Source organism: Mesoplodon bidens (assembly GCF_964165515.1).
Source record: "Mesoplodon bidens genome assembly, chromosome: Y".
NCBI lineage: Eukaryota > Metazoa > Chordata > Mammalia > Artiodactyla > Ziphiidae > Mesoplodon > Mesoplodon bidens.
The window spans coordinates 46,392,758-46,405,376 of record NC_138180.1 but is presented as its reverse complement, the minus strand read 5'-3'; positions in this window follow the sequence as shown (position 1 = coordinate 46,405,376).

The window sequence follows — 12,619 nt, the reverse complement described above, 5'->3', positions numbered from 1 at the left end:
TTAAATGGTTTCACTTTGGATGTCCGTCTTCTCCATGATACCCTGCACCTCGTACTGTTGGCTCCAAATGTTCTTAGATGAGCCTGCCTTTGGCCTGATGTGGTACTGTACAGAGTCCATCCTTTTCGCTTGGCTAAGTTGTAAGACCAGGAAGGCTTGCTGGCACAATTTCTTGACTTGGCAGAAGACTTAAACTATACACTCTTGATCAAAACTTGGGACATGTCCCTGGGCTGGCTGCGGGTGTTAATTCTGAACTTGCCTTGGGCTGTGGCTTTGATGGTCATAACAGCTATGGTCATAACTCCTTCATATTGGACTGGATTTTATTACTGTTTTTCTTCAGGCATGTCATTTGTAAGCTGGAATTGTGGTCTCTTTGGTTTCTCAGGAACACAGAGGGCTGGTGATAAGAATGGTAGCCATGGACTACAAATTCTACCATGGAGAAAATGATGCCAACACACCTGGCAAACTGTCTCTGTTAAATGCCTAGAAGGCTCCAATGGTTTGGGGGCACTTATGGTCCTCTAGGTTGCCCAATGGCTACTTCAGCTTAGTGTCTGGTTAGGGGAGGTTGATGGAGGTGTGGTTGCCATGAAGTCACAACTTTGTGACTTCACTAAAGCAATAAGCATAATCATTGGTTACTGCCCATTTCCTCCTAGGGATTTAGGAAGAGATATGTGATAAAGATTAGAAGAGAGGACTGTAGCATTTTTTATGAGGTCAAGTTGTCTTCTTGATGTGTTTATTTTCCTCCACCACTTTCTGTATAAACATACAAAATTATGCACACTATACTATAATACTTCTTTAGGCAACATTATCCCTGAAATAGGAAGAAATTCTAAGGCAGCTAAAGCTCTAAAGAAACAGTGAAATCTCTTAGGGAGCAACAGAGATCTGTGAGGATGTGTGATTACAGCTCATATGTAACAGAGTCCAATATTAGTTTCCTTTTCCTAAGGGATCTATGTAAGAAGTAGAGATTGAAAGTCTCTTTTAAAGAGGAAGTGGAGGTTTTGGTTTGCTAGGGGTGCCAAAACAAAGTACCACATATGGTAGCTTAAATAAATGTGTTGTCTGGGTCCTAATCTATTTTTATGATGCACCAGTCATATTAGATTATGGCTAACTCTAATAAACTCATTTTAATCTAAATACCTCTTTAAAGGCCCTATTTCCAAATAAGGCCAGGAAGAAATTATAATTTACTCACATTTAAGACTAAATACAAGGTACTGAGAGTTAGGACTTCAACATATGAATTTTGAGAGAATACAATTTATTGCACAGAATAGATTTTCTTCTTTCTGCCTGGTACTGTTGTATCTGTGTCTGTCTCCGAGAGTTCACTGCATTAGCCCCATGTCCCCAACCCAGAAAACAACTGGTTAAGAAAATGTGTGTTTGGGAGTAATATAGTTGAAAGACATTTTTTTTGCCAATCTAGAAATCCTCTCCATAAATCCAGACAGACATAAGAGAAAGAAAACCTGTCTATTATTGAGTAAGTATTAAGCCATAGGTGATACATATAATAAGCAAACTACTAAAAGATCACAAAGACAAAAGATAAATTTTATGTACATGCTAGTAAACACAATCCATTACAAATATTCTCAAAATAATAAGTAGTCCTCAAGTAAGACCTGACAACAACATTTTTCACAGTTCCTTTGTCCTAAATTCACCTGGTAATTGGAATGGCCATCAGTGTTTGCTAATTTGTTTTATACACAGGAATAATAAACTTCTCATACATTGTGACAGAAGGTAGTTTTGGAGTGAGGCATTCTCTGAGACAGCCTCTTACCCTCCATAGAATTGGGAGATAAGGTGCTACTGTTACCAATCACATGTTTGGATGCCCAACGCACAGTGAGGCCAAATAATACCAGAATGTTGGAGTTCGGAGGAGCGAAAGGATTATTGTAGGCTCATACAAGGAGATGGGTGGCTCATGCCTTAAAAACCCCAAACTTCCTGAAAGCATTCAACAAAGCCCTTTTATAGGAAAGGTGAGGGAGGGGCATTGTTAGTTGTTGCAGACTTCTTGATGTCAGATCCTTTGCTCTTGAGGTCAGGTCATGATGTTCCTATAAATCTCCCCCAAAACAAATGCTATAATTTTATGTTAAGATAAGAAAGGGCAAGGTCTCAATGTACAAATTTCACCCTCTGAGGTTCAGGCCCTGGCTAGGAGAAAGGAGTCCCTGGTCACGCCAGTCACCCTTCCCTGGAACGTTCGTCCAGCACCCAATCTTTTTCCTCACACCAGTGCCCAGGCCCAGCTAGCAGGCAGATCTCAGCTGGTGGCTCCCTCAGGGCCAGGTCCCCTGACCCTGCCCAGCCATCATCACTGAGGGAGCAAGGCACCCAGGACCCAGCTGGCCCTCAGGCTCCTCATACCACCCAAATGGCAGGGGCCAGGTCCTGTGGACTGCAACCCATGCAGATTGCCACCAACATTGTCCATTTCCACCACCACTAACCCCTGATAACCACCATTCTACTCTGTTTCTATAATTCAGGTATTTTCACTAACAATGTAAGTGTGATTATAAACTATTTGTCTTCTTCTGTCTGAAATATTTTACTTACCATAATGCTCTCAGGGATCATACATACTGCAAGTGGGAGATTTATGTGTGCATGTATTTATATATTGCTGAGGTATAGTTGATTTACAATATGTTAGTGTAACAACATAATGATTCAAAACTTCTGTGGATTATACTCCGTTTAAAGTTATAATAGTGTACATGTGTCGATCCCAATCTCCCAGTTACTCCCACTCCACCCTTTTCTCCCTTGATATCAATATGTTTGTTCTCTATGTCTGTGTCTATTTCTGCTTCCAAATAAGCTCATCTGTACCATTTTTCTAGATATTATGTATAAAATAGACAACTGATGTGAACCTACTGTATAGCAGACAGAACCTACTTAGTGCTCTGTGGTGACCTAAATGGCAGGAAAATCTTAAAAAAGTGGGGATATATGTTTACATGTAACTGATTCACTTTACTGTACAGTAGAAACTAACACAACATTGTAAAACAACTATACCCCAATAAAAATTAATTTTAAAATGTTATAATAAAATATTGACTATATTTCCTATGCTGTACAATATATCCTTGTAAGCTTATTACGTATACATAGTAGTTTGTACCTCTTAAACAGCTACCCCATCTTGCCCCTCCCCCAGTCCCTCTCTGCACTTGGAACCACAAGTTGGTTCTCTATATCTGTGACTCTCTTTCTGTTTTGCTATATTCATTCATTTTTATTTTTATATTCCATTTGTAAGTAATAATATACAGTATTTGTCTTTCTCTGACTCATTTCACTAATTTTAATACCTTCCAAGTCCATCCATGTTGTTGTAAAAGCCAAAATTTCATATTTTTTATGCCTCAGTCATATTCCATTGTGTATATATACACTACATCTTTATCCATTCATCTGTTGATGGACACAGATTGCCTCCATGTCTTGTCTATTGTAAATAATGCTGAAATGAACACAGGGTTGCATATATCTTTTTGAACTGTGTTTTCTTTTTTTCTTCACTTATATTCATATATGTTATACCCAGGAGTGAAATTGCTGGATCTTATGGTAGTTCTATTTTTAGCATTTTCAGGAATATCTATAATGCTTTCCACAGTGACTCTACCAATTTACATTTCCACCAACAGTGTAACAGGGTTCCCTTTTCTCCACATCCTCACAACACTTGTTAATTGCAGTCTTTTTGATGATAGTTATTCTGACAGGTGTAATGGGATATTATCATGGTTTTGATTTGCATTTCTGTGATGATTAGTAATGTTGAGCATCTTTTCAGGTGCCTGTATATCTTAACTGTCTATTCATGTCTTCTGCCCATATTTTAATTATGTTGTTTTTCATATTTAGGGGTATTAGCTGTTTATATATTTTGCATGTTAACTCCTTATCAGGCCTATCATTTGCAGATATTTTTCCCCATTCAGTGGGGTGTGTTTTACTCATATTGAAGGTTTCCTTTGCTGTGCAAAAGCTCTTAAGTTTAATCCAGTCCATTTGTTTATTTTTTGCTTTTATTTTGCCTTAGAAGAGATATGGGAACATATGTATATGTATAACTGATTCGCTTTTTTATAAAACAGAAACTAACACACAATTGTAAAGCAATTATACTCCAATAAAGATTAAAAAAAGAAAAGGAGACAGATCTAAAATAATATTTCTACTCTTTATGTTGGACAGTGTTCTGCCTATGTTTTCTTCTAGGAGTTTTATTGTTTCTGGTCTTACACTTAGGTCTTTAATCCATTTTGAAAGTATTTTTCTATATAGTGTGAGAAAGTGTTCTAATTTCATTCTTTTATATGTAGCTGTCCAGTTTTTCCACACTGCTTACAGAAAAGTGGTAATATATCCCTTGTATATTCTTGCCTCAATTGTCATAGATTAATTGACCATAAATTCATGGTTTATTTCTGATATCTCTATTCTATTCCATTGATATGTGTGTTTTTCTGCCAGTACCATATTGTTTTCATGACTGTTGCTTTGTAGTATAGTCTGAAGTGAGGGAGTATGATACTTCCAGCTCTGTTCTTTCTCAAGATTGTTTTAACTATTTCGGGCCTTTTGTGGTTCCATTTGAATTTTAGGATTATTTGTTCAGGTTCTGTGAAAAACGTCATAGGTATTTAGATAGAGATTGAACACAATCTGTAGATTACTTTGTGTAGTATGGTCATTTTAACAATATAAATTCTTCAAATACATGAAAACTGTATATCTTTCCATCTTTTGTTGTCATATTCAATGTTCTTTATCAGCGTCTTATTGTTATCCAAGTACAGATATTTTACTTACATAGATTTATTTGTAGGTATTTTATTCCTTTTGATATGTTTTTAAATGGGGATATTTCCTTAATTTATCCTTCTTATACTTTGTTGTTTGTGTATAGAGATGAAATAAATTAATTTTGTATCCTGCAACTTCACTGAATTCATCATAGAGGTCTTCAGGATTCCAGTGGTATTTTTTTTTTTTGGATTTTCCGTATATAACATCCTGTTATCTGCAAACAGAGACAGTTTTACTCCTTCCTTTCCATTTCAGATTTGTTTTATTTCTTTTTCTTGTCTGATAGTGAGGTTAGGACTTCCAATACTATGTTAAATAGGATCAGTGTAAGTGGGCATTCTTGTCTTATTCCTGAATTTAGCAAGAACGCTTTCAAATTTTCATCACTGAGTATGGTGTTAACCATGAGCTTATTTTATATGACTTTAAATATGATGAAGAATATTCCCTCTGTATGCACATTGTGGAGACATAATCATAAATGGATGTTAAATTTTGGAAAAAGCTTTTTTCTTTTCTTTTTTTGCATCTATTAAGATGTTAAAATAGTTATTATTCTGCTTTTTGTGAATATCGTATATATTGATATATGGATATTGAACCATACATGGAACCCTGTGATAAATTCCACTTGATCATAGTTAGTAATCCTTTCAATGTATTGTTGAATTTGGTTTGCTAATATATTGTTGAGTATTTTTGCATCTATGTTTGTCAGTGTTATTGCCTGCAGTTTTATTTTTGTGTGTGGGGGGCATCTTCATCTAGTTTTGCTATCAGGGTGATAGTGGTCTTGTCAAATGAGTTGGGAAGCCCTCCTTACTCTGTAAATTTTGGGGATAGTTTCAGAAGGATGGGTGTTAACTCTTCTCTAAATGTTTGGTAGAATTTACTTGTGAAGCCATCTAGTCTTTTTTGTTTTGTTTTGTTCAGAAATTTTTGTAGTTGTCCAATTTCTTTACTGGTATTTGATCTTTTCATATTATGTATTTCTTCCCTTTCCATCTTGGGAGATTATAAATTTATGGAAATTTGTGCATTTCTTCTACATTGTCCATTTTATTGACATGTGGTTATTTATAGTCATCTTTTACAATCCTTTGTATAATATTTCTGTGGTTTTGATGGTAACTTCTTTTTTATTTCTGATTTTATTTAGGTTCCCTGTTTTTTTCTTCAGATGTCTGAGTGAAGGTATATCAATTTTATTTTTCTTTTCAACGAACTGTGTATATATACATAAAATCTTATTCATATATAAGTATATATTATATATTATGTTATATATGTTATATATTGTATACTATATTTACAATATATATTCTTATATGCATTATATATTATATACAATGTATATACTATGTAGACCATATATATGTATTTTATATATACAATATTTATTATTGTAATATTCTTAATTTATCTTCTTTATTCATTCTTACAATGATGGGTACTTAGGTTGTTTTCATATCCATGGTATTGTAAATAATGCTGCAATCAACATAGGATACATATATTTTTTAATCAGTGTTTCTGTATTCTTTAGATAAACACCCAGAAATGGAATTGATGGATCATATGGTAGTTCTATTTTTAGTTTTAGAGAAGCCTCCCTACTCTTTTACTCAGTAGCTGTACCCATTTACATTCCCACCAACAGTTCACAAGGGTTTCCTTTTCTTCACATGCTGTCCACTTGTGATTTCTTGTCTTTTAGATAATCACCATTCTGACAGGTGTGAGGTGATATCTCATTGTGGTGTTGATTATCATTTCTCTGATGATTAGTACTTCAAGGACAATTTCCTGTGCTGTTGGCCATCTCAATGGCTACTTTCGAAAAAAAATGTTTATTCAGATCATCTGACTACCAGCTTCTTTATTAGGTTGTTTGAGGTTTTGGTAGTGAGTTCTATGAGTTCTTTACATATTTTGGATATCAACCCATTACTGGGTAAAAATCATTTGCAAGTATCTTCTTCTATTCAGAAGGTTGCCTTTTATATTGGTTTATAGTTTCCTTTGCCATGAAAAAAGTTTTTAGTGCGATGTATTACCATTTGGTTATTTTTGCTTACTTGCCCTCACCAAGGAGACTTATACAAAGAAAATATCACCAAGGCTGATATCAAAGAACATACTCTGATTATTTTATTTCTCCACCCACCCCTCTTCCTCCTTTTCTTCCTTCGCCTCCTCCAGTTGGTATAACAGAGCAGAAACTATTCATTGATCAAAGAATGGAGAAGGGTGAGCTCCTGCTCTAAAACCACATTCTCAGGGGACCTTCAAGATGGCAGAGGAGTAGGGCGTGGAGATCAACTTCCTCTCCACAAATACATCAACATTTGGAACAAATCTTACAGAACATGTATTGAGCCCTAGCAAAAGACCTCAGACTTCCCCAAAAGCAAGAAAATACCCATGCACCTGGGTATGGCAAAAGATAATAGAAAAAAAAAGAGAGAGACAAAAGACTAGCGATGGAACCTGAACCTCTGGGAGGGAGTTGTGAAGAGGAAAAGGTTCCACACCTTAGGAAGCCCCTTCACTGGTGGAGATGCGGGTGGGCAGTGGGGAAGCTTCAGAGCCATGGAGGAGAGTGCAGCAACATCGGTGCAGAGGACAAAGTGGAGAGATTCCTGCACAGAGGATCAGTGTTGACCAACATACCCCACCCTGAGAGGTTCGTCTGCTCACATGCTGGGGGGTGGGGTGGAGGATGGGAGCTTAGACTAGGACTTTGGAGGTAAGATCCCAGGGAGAAGACTGGGGTTGGCTCTATGAACACAGCCTGCAGGGGGCTAGTGTGCCACAGCTAGCCAGGAGGGAGTCCAGGAAAAAGTCTGGATCTGCCTAAGAGACAAGAGACCATTGTTTTGGGGTGTGTGAGGAGAGGGGGTTCCTTCCCTGTATGCCCACAGAAGGCAAAACAACATTTAAAGGAGCTCCAGAGATGGGTGCAAGCCATGGCTATCAGTTCAAACAGCACAGACAGGCATGAAACGCTAAAGCTACTGTTTCAGCCATGAAGAATGCTGTGTGCAAGCACAGGCCATTAACCACACTACACCCCCCTGGGAGCCTGTGCAGCCCACCACTGCCAGGGTCCCATGATCCAGACACCACTTCCCTGGGAGAACACATGATGCACCTCAGGCTTTTGCAATGTCATGCTGGTCTCCACTTCTACAGGCTTGCCCCACATTTCAATTATAACTTCTGTACTCCTCACTCCCCCACAGCATGAGTCAGCAAGAGCCCCCTAAACAAACGCTGCCTTAATTCCCTCCTGTCTGGACAGGGAATAGGTGCATGAGGGGGACCTACATGTGGGGGTGTTGTGCAAAACCAAAGGTGAACATCCAGAGCTGTGCAAGAAAATAAGGGAAAGGGAAATTTCTCTCTGCAGCCTCAGGAGCAGTGGATTAAATCTCAGCAATCAACTTGATGTTCATTGCATCTGTGGAATATCTGAAAAGACAATGATCCATCCCAAAATTGAGGAGGTCGACTTAGGGAGCCACTGTAGACTTGCAGTTTGCTGTCTGCGACTGACTTCTTTCTGATTTTTATGTTTATCTTAGTATAGTTTTACTGCTTGTTACACTGATGGATTTGTTTATTGGTTTTGTTGCTCTCTTCTATTTTTTATATTATTACTTTTTTATTTTAATGATTACTTTTTTAATATTATTTTTTTATTATTTACTTATTTATATATATTTTTTCTCACTCTTCTTCTGACCCATGTGGCTGAAAGGGTCTTGGTGCTCTAGGCTGGTGATAGGCCTGAGCCTCTGTTGTGGCAGAGCCAAGTTCAGGACATTGGTCAACCAGAGAGCTCCTGACCACACATAACATCAATTGGTAAGAGGTCTCCAAGAGATGTCCATTTCAATGGTAATACACAGCTCCACCTAATGGCCAGCAAGCTCCAGTGCTGGATGACTCATGCCAAACAACTTGCAAGACAGGAAAACAAGGCCAGCCATTAGGAAAGAGGCTGCCTAAAATCATAATAAGTTCACAGACACCCCAAAACACACCACATGATGTGGTCCTGCCCACCAGAAAGACAAGATCTAGCCTCACTCACCAGAACACAGGCACCAGTCCCCTCCAAAAGGAAACCCACACAAACAACTGAACCAACCTTATCCACTGGGGACAGATGTCAAAAACAACGGGGACTACTAACCTGCAGTCTGTGAAAAGGAGAACCCAAGCACAGTAAGTTAAGGAAAATGAGAAAACAGAGAAATATACAGCAGATGAAGCAGCAAGGTAAAAACCCACCACACCAAACAAAGGAACAGGAAATAGGTAGTCTACATGAAAAAGAATTCAGAGTAACGATAGTAAACATGATGCAAAATCTTGGAAATAGAATGGTGAAAATAAATAAATGTTTAAAAAGGACCTAGAAGAACTAAAGAGCAAACAAACAATTATGAACAACACAATAAATAAAATAAAAATTCTCTAGAAGGAATCAATAGCTGAAAAACTGAGGCAGAAAAATGGTTAAGTGACCTGGAAGATAAAATGGTGGAAATAATTACTGTAAAGCAGAATAAAGAATAAAGAATGAAAAGAATAGAGGACAGTCATAGAGAAGTGTGGGACAACGTTAAAAACACAAAGATTCAAATTACAGGGGTACAAGAAGAAGAAGAGAGAAAAAAAAAAGGGTCTGAGAAAATATTTGAATAGCTTATAGTTGAAAACTTCCCTAACATGGGAAAGAAAATCAAGTCAAGGAAACTCAGGGTCCTATACAGGATAAATCCAAGGAGAAACATGCTAAGACACATATTAATCAAACTATCAAAATTAAAATACAAAGAAAAAATATTAAAATACAGCAAGGGAAAAACAACAAATAACATACAAGGGAACCCCCATAAGGTTAACAGCTGATCTTTCAGCAGAAAATCTGCAAGCCAGAAGGGAGTGGAAAGACATATTAAAAGTGATGAAAGGGAAAAACCTACAACCAAGATTACTCTCCTTAACAAGGATCTCATTCAGATTTCACAGACAAATTAAAAACTTTACAGACAAGCAACAGTTAGGAGAATTCAGCACCACCAAACCAGCTTTACAAAAAAGGCTAAAGGAACTTCTCTAGGCAGGAAACACAGGAGAAGGAAAAGCCCTACAATAACAAACCCAAAACAGTGAAGAAAATGGTAATAGGAACATGCATATCAATAATTACCTTCAATGTAAATGGATTAAATGCTCCAACCAAAAGACATAGACTGGCTGAATGGATACAAAAACATGACCCATATATATACTGTCTACAAGAGATCCAATTCAGACCTAGGCACACATACAGACTGAAATTGAGGGGATTGGAAAAGATATCACATGCAAATGGAAATCAAAAGAAACCTGGAGTAGAAGTTCTCATGTCAGATAAAATAGACTTTAAATTAAAGACTGTTACAAGAGACAAAAAGGACACTACATAAAGATCAAGGGATTTATCAAAGGAAAGATGTAAAAATAATAAATATTTATGCACCCAATATAGAAACACCTCAATACATGAGGCATATGCTAACAACCATAAAAGGGTAAATTGAGAGTAACACAATAATAGTAGGTGACTTTAACACCCCACTTTCACCAATGGACAGAGGAACAAAAATGATAATAAATAAGGAAACAAAAGCTTTAAAGGACACATTAAATAGGATGGACTTAGTTGATATTTGTAGGACATTTCATGCAAAGCCAATAGAATACACTTTCTTCTCAAGTACTCATGGAACATTCTCCAGGATAGATCATATCTTGGGTCACAAATCAAGCCTTGGTAAATTTAAGAAAATTGGAATCATATCAAGTATCTTTTCCGACCACAACACTATGAGACTAGATATCAATTACAGGAAAAGAAAAAACTCGTAAAAAATACAAACACACAAAGGCTAAACAATATGCTAATAAATAAACAAGAAATTACTGAAGAAATCACAGAAAAAGTCAAAGAAATACCTAGAAAAAAATGACTATGAAAAAATGATGATCCCAAACCGCTGGGGTACAGCAAAACTCTTCTAAGAGGGAAGTTTATAGAAATATAATCCTATCTCAACAAGCAAGAAAAATCTCAAATAAACTACCTAACTTTACACCTAAAGCAATTAGAGAAAGGAGAAGAAGAAGAAACAAACAAAAAAACCCCCACAAAGTTAGCAGAAGGAAAGTAATCATACAGATCAGATCAGAAATAAATGAAAAACAAATGAAGGAAACAATAGCAAAGATCAATAAAACTAAAAGATGGTTCTTTGAGAAGATATACAAAATTGATAAATCATTAGCCAGATTCATCAAGAAAAAAAGGGAGAAGATTCAAATCAATAGAATTAGAAATGAAAAAGGAGAAGTAACAACTGACACTGCAGAAATACAAAGGAATATGCGAGTACTACACGCAACTATATGTCAGTAAAATGGACAACTGGGAAGGAAAGGACAAATTCTTAGAAAAGCAAAAACTTCTGAGACAGAATCAGGAAGAAATAGAAAATATAAGCAGACCAATCACAAGCACTGAAATGGAAACTGTGGTTACAAATCTTCCAACAAACAAAAACCCAGGACCAGATGGCTTCACAGGCGAATTCTATCAAACATTTAGAGAAGAGTTAACAACTATCCTTCTCAAACTCTTACAAAATATAGCAGAAGGAGGAACACTCCCAAACTCATTCTATGAGGACATCATCACCGTGATACTAAAACCAAAGATGTCACAAAACAAGAAAACTACACGCCAAAATCACTGATGAACATAGATGTAAAAATCCTCTACAAAATACTAGCAAACACAAACGAAGAGTACAATAAAAGGCTCATTTACTATGATCAAATGGGGCTTGTTCCAGGAAAGCAAGGATTCTTCAATATACAAATAGCATTCAATGTGATAAACTATTTTAACAAATTGAAGGATAAAAGCAATATGATCAGCTCAATAGATGCAGGAAAATATTTCAACAACATTCAGCACCCATTTATGATAAAAACTCTCCAGACAGTGGGCATAGAGGAAACCTACCTCAAAATAATTAAGGCCATATATGAAAATCCCACAGCCAGGTAATTCTCAATGGTGAAAACTGACACTATTTCTGCTAAGATCCGGAAAAAGACAAGGTTGCCCACTCTCACCACTGTCATTCAAAATACTTTTGGAAGTTATAGTCACAGCAATCAGAGAAGGAAAAGAAACAAGATGAATCCAAATCGGAAAAGAAGTAAAACTGTTACTGTTTGCAGATGACATGGTACTATACAGAGAATCCTAAAGATGCTGCCAGAAAACTTCTAGAGGTAATCAATGAATTTGGTAGAGTAGTAGGATACAAAATTAGTGTACAGAAATCTCTTGTATTCATATACACTAATGATGAAAAATCTGAAAGAAAAATGAAGGAAACACTCCCATTTTCCATTGCAACAAAAGAATAAAATACCTAGGAATAAACTCGCCTAAGGAGAAAAAAGATCTGTATGCAGAAAACTATGACACTGATGAAAGAAATAAAAGATGATACAGACAGAACATATACCATGTTCTTCAATTGGAAGAATCAACATTGTGAAAATGACTATACTACCACAAGCAATCTGCCAGTTCAGTGCAATCCCTATTCAACTACCAATGACATTTTTCACAGAACTAGAAAAAAGAATTTTGCGATTTGTACAGAAACAC